Genomic DNA, 5,944 nt, shown 5'->3' on the forward strand with positions numbered 1-5,944 from the left:
ATTTTATTAGCAAATATATAATTGAAATATTTAGATCCCATAATTTTTAAAAAATAAGATTTAAATATTATAAATCTAGCCCTTCGAAGGGTTTAAAAGTAAGAGTTGTTCTCAAATAAAGGAAAATGAGTCAACTTATTTGCAAATATAGCAAAATTTCATTATTTATTAAGTAATAGACCGCAATAGACAACGATAAACATCTATTAATGTCATGATAACTAGATGATTACAGCAAAACAAACACGATAATCCAAATGTCCATTTCATGAGAAATTTTGATTCTCACAAAACAAACAAGTCAATTTTGCGATCATATAATTTTGAGTGGATAAAAAAATAATTAGACTAAATTATGTGAAATATCTTTATCTTTTCGCTTCGTAAGGTTTCAATAATCTTATATAAATATTTCATAATTTATTTTAGTGGGAAAATTTGTTATAGTTTTTAGATAAAAATCGAGTGTGATAGGGTTTGGGTTATGTTATCATTCTATGTCGCTTTCTAGTAGTTTTAGATTTCAATGTTCATTCAATAATTTTAATAAATTTATATTCTAATCATTTTTTTTAATGGTTTCTCAAAGGTCAAACATAATTTTGAAATAAAGAGTAAATTTCTAAGGTACTTTTCTTTCTAAAAAAAAATTATGGGATATCTTTTATAATTTAGACTCCATTTAAGATTGTTATAGCTTTTAAAATAATTGTTGGTAATTAAAAATCACCTGTCATATAGAGTAGATTACTCTTTGAAAATTTTAAAATTAAAAAAAATAGGTCACTATTAACTAGACATGTTATGACTTAACTATAATGACCAAATTAGAGATATTATTTTAATTATTTATATGTTGATACTGATAGGGTGAATTATAAAAAATATCCTTGAACTTTATACTTTGCGTCAAAAATAAAAATACCCTTAAACTTAAAAAAATTTAAAAATATCCTAATCGTTAATATATATGAACAAAAATCGCTAATACTTCGTTGCGAAAACAAGTCTAAAGTTTTAAACTAATGCTCCTATCATTAGTATGGTGATTAACTTGTTTGAAGTTTTCTTGAGTTCAAAAAAACAATTTTATAACAAATTGTATAGATATCCTCTTCTCTTTTTTTTCTCTTTTTTTTTTCTTTTTTTTTTCCCTCTCACATAGATACTCTTACTTTTCTCTTATTTTTCCAACTCTTGCACCAATTTTCTTACCAATCAAAATTTAGGTAAAACTATAAAATCGCACAAAATTTTACGAAATTCTAAAATCAAAATCTGCCCTTTAAAACATACTAAAATGATAAATAGTCAAACAAAAAAATATATTTGGCTAACATGTAATTTCGTTAAATTATTTAAGTTCTAAAATCTCTTGATGTTTCTATTATTATCTTTCTTCTTATTATAGTCTATATACTTTAAAAGTGTAGTATTATTTATTTATTACTTCTTTTTGGAGATAAATGTGTTCAATTAACAAAAAGAGAAGTAAGAGGTTATTGAAGAAGATGGGAGAAAAAAGAGGGACAAAATATAAGAATAAGACGGTATTAACAGTTTGAAGATGGTATTAATAGTTTATGTTCATAACTGTAAGAGTATCTTTATTTATTTTTTATTTTTTAAGTTTAAGAGTATTTTTGAAAATTTTGAAAGTTTAAGGGTATTTTTGACACAAATCGCTAATGGTAAGAATATTTTAAAACTCGTTTTAGACGTTTAAGGATATTTTTGAAAATTTTAAAAGTACAAAGATATCTTTTACACAGAGTACAAAGTTTAAGGATATTATATATAATGTTGCCTACGTTGATATTTAATATATAAATTTCATAAGTTCTTATTTATAATTTAATAGTTTAAATTATAACTTATATTTTCATTTCTTTAAACTACATGATTAAAGAAAAGAGAAAGTAGTTGTCATGTAAAATTAAAATAACAAACTTTATTCCAATTTAAGTATTTCATTATAAGTTTATATATAAAAAAAAATACATGATTTAAGTTGTAAGATATTTTATTTAATTTAAATTAGTTGATACAAGTTTAAAAAACCAATTGTTACAAAATTTTATTGATATAGGATGAAAAACAAAGAAAAGGAAAAGATATATAAAAAGATGAGATTTTAATTTAAAATGATTAGTTAGAGAATATGATTGATTTCTTGAAAAGTTACTTTTAAAAAATGGTATATGGGTAATTAACGTATGAAAGAAACTAAAAAATATTTTAAAATATTAAAGAATAATCTATTTTACCAAACATCTAAAACCATATTTTTTTTTTCCTAGAATTGCTTCTGGCTATCCCAAAAGTAATTGTATACGGAGCCTTAGCCTTTTATAATATATATATATATATATATATATATATATTAACAAAAAAATATAATTAATACAAATGAATCATTTTTGCTTTCTTTTCCTCGGACTACTAAGATGTTTCAATTTGTCAGGTCGTTCCTTGCCTGTTCATGGATTCAATAGCAGTTTAAAAGGTTGACCTATTCCAGAATTTCCAGATCTACGCTTATTTTCAACTTTCCAAAGCATTTCGTCGTTTACTAAACACTTTTTAAAATTTATAAATTTATTAGACGCTTTTTTAAAAAATATTTGGTAAATTTGATTTTCTTCTGCATGTAATTAAATTAAAGTGAATATTCACTTACAAGATAGTTGTAAACAGAGATAGAATGTGAAAGTAGAAGGTAAAAGAGGGTTAACTTGTTTTTAATATTTTAATTTTTATTCCATTAATACATGGAATCTTTTAGTTTGTATTTATAATAATATTATCTCCGTTTAATTATTGAGTAACTTTTTTTTGTTAGCCTAATTAACATAGACTCTCTTTTCAGGTTGAAGCTCCAATTTTCTATTTTCAATTTTTTTTTATTATATATATGGTGGAGGATGGAACCTCTAATCTCAAAGTATTATTGTTTTACTTGTAATAATTATAATAATAATAAAGGCCCATTTGTTATTTTTTTTAAAAAAATTAAATCTACCAACATTATTCTTACCCATTCGTTTATTTATTTTATTGTATCTACATTTTCGAGTGTTTTTAAAATTCAAATCATGTTTTGAAAACTAAGGCCCTATTTAGTAACAATTTGGTTTTTGATATTTAGTTTTTGAAAATTAGGCCTACAAACACTCGTTCTACCTCTAAAATTCTTAGTTACTCTACAACCTGCCTTTTACCTATATTTTCAAAACCCAATCCCAAAAAAAAAAAAAAAGGTTTAAAAAGTAAAATTCTTATTTACTTTACAATTTGCCTTTTACCTATATTTTCAAAACCCAATCCCAAAAAAAAAAAAAAAGGTTTAAAAAGTAAAATTCTTATTTACTTTACAATTTGCCTTTTACCTATATTTTCAAAACCCAATCCCAAAAAAAAAAAAAAAGGTTTAAAAAGTAAAATTCTTATTTACTTTACAATTTGCCTTTTACCTATATTTTCAAAACCCAATCCAAAATTTGAAAACTAAAAAAAAAAAAAAAAATTAAATGTTGTTTTTGCTTTTAGAATTTGATTAAAATTTCATCTCAAATACTTAAAAATGATACAAATCATTGTAAGAAAATGGGAGAAAAAAACTTGATTTTCAAAAATCAAAATCCAAAAACAAAAAGATTATCCAAAGGGGCCTAAAAAATGAGTTTTATTTATAGAATTTGACTTAGAATTCAAATATTTACCATGAAAATATTACTAAAAAATTGATAAAGAAAACAAACACAATTTTTAAAAATGATATGATTACCGGAGGGAGCGAAATTAATAGAGATTTAAAGAAGCATGCTACTCCAGCAAGGAGAATGAATATTTCTTCCTCTAAATTTTAAGAAGTTGGTAGATTTTCCCCCCTTATTGTAGAATTTCTCCACATGAAAGTTCATCATCAAACTAATTTTACCATTCTTGGATACAAATGACATATTTATAAAATTTTAAAATATAAGAGAGTTCTTAAATAAATGAGCCTAAATTTAAAATAGGAAAAATAAAACCATTTTGGTCGCTAATTTTTGAGTGTAGTTCTATTTAGTCTATACGTTTCAAAATGTTACAAATTTAATCCTTAAATTTTGAGTTTGGTTTTAATTTAGTCCACATGTTTCAAAATGTTACAATTTTATCATTGACATTTGTTTTTGTTCCAATTTGGTCCCTGGATTTCGATTTCAATCACACTTTTAACCTCGATTTTTCACTAAATATCAATTTTCTATATTTAGTGTTAATGTATGTTAATAAATTTAAAATAAATATATAATTATAATTAATTAAATTTCACTATTTTTCATCACGTTTAAAATTAAATTTAAAATTTCAGTTCATAATTACTTAAAATTAATTAAGAGACATTGACGTCAATAATTGGAAGTAAATATTTAATGAAAAATTGAAATTAAAAATGTAAAATTTTGAAACTTATGGATCCAATTAAAATAAAACTCAAATCTCAATGATAAAAATGTAACATTTTGAAATTTAGGAACTAAATTAAAACCAAACTCAATATTTAAGAACTAAATTTGTAACATTTTAAAACCTAAAGACCAAATAAAAACTAGATCTACGATATAGAGACAAAAAAGTAATTTTTCCAATATAAGATGTAAACATGATAAACCAATACATATATTTAAAGGGAAAAAAACATGCTTTAAAAATGTAAACCCATTGGGTCGGAGTCATAAAGAATTGAGGGGAAAAAAAGATAGCTACAAATATAGAGACCACACACCTCAACAAGATTGCTGTATTAATCAGATCTGTTTTGGTATCTCACACATATTGTTCATAATGTGAATACATTCATAAGGTATTATTATTATTATTATTATTTATTATTATTATTTTTTAAGGATAAGAATTAGGTGGATGAGGTGTAACTCCTATCTTTTGTTTTTCTTTGAAGAGATTTGTAAATACCAACCTAACTTTTCTGTCCTACATATACACACTTTTAGGCGTTAAAACTCTAAATTTCCGACAATACTCACACTTGATATAAGCGTTGACTTTTCAAAGCTTCACAAATCACCTGTTTTTTTTAAGTTTTGTTCCTTAAATTTGTTTTGTTTCTTTGTTACCATCGTTTAACAAAAAAAAAAAAAGACTTAATTCTAATGTGACATATATGATATTAATTATGAACATTGCAAACCATTCTTCGTTTTAGCACAAAAAATGAAGACAGGGAGAAAAAAAAACCCTTAAGAAACCAACAAATCATTAAACAAAACAGAATATGTTCATGAAAGGTGGTTTTTAACCAGATCACCAAAAACTAAAATAAACCAACTTCAAGAGCTTTAGAAAAACCTCATATAGGAAAATGACCTCAACAATGTCAATGATCCCGTCAAAAGATAATGGTGTTCCATAACAAGTATAACATTACCATTGGAGACACAAACAATGACACTGATTCCTACAACACTGTTAAGTACTACCGCGTGAAAATTCACCTTGAAAGAACCTTGAGGAGTGGTAAACTAACTATAAATGTTCTTCGGATCAAACAAGAACAATATAGTTGAGGAAATTGGAGCAATAATATGAGAAAATGACTAGATCTAAAGACCCCACACTAAATTCATTGCACATCCAATAAAATCGTAATTGGAGGCGATGTAGCCCTAAGAAGATTGACAGATTGCTGAAGCAATAAGTAAGAAGATCTTGAAGATCAGAAGAGTTCACAATCTCACCAGAGACTTGGCAAAACAATTACTTTTATATTAATAAATTTGAAGTGACGTGAATTTCTGTGAGAAAAAATTTCTCCCTAAAACCATATTCCACTCATCCCTGCTACCTCTGCCTCTTTCCAGAACAGCCAGTCAATACAAGGGACAAAGTAGTTCCTTTCCCAAAAGAAAAATTACGAAGAAAGCCTTTCAAGTTTCAA

The sequence above is a fragment of the Benincasa hispida genome, unplaced genomic scaffold (genome assembly GCF_009727055.1).
Source record: "Benincasa hispida cultivar B227 unplaced genomic scaffold, ASM972705v1 Contig207, whole genome shotgun sequence".
Classification (NCBI taxonomy): Eukaryota; Viridiplantae; Streptophyta; class Magnoliopsida; order Cucurbitales; family Cucurbitaceae; genus Benincasa; species Benincasa hispida.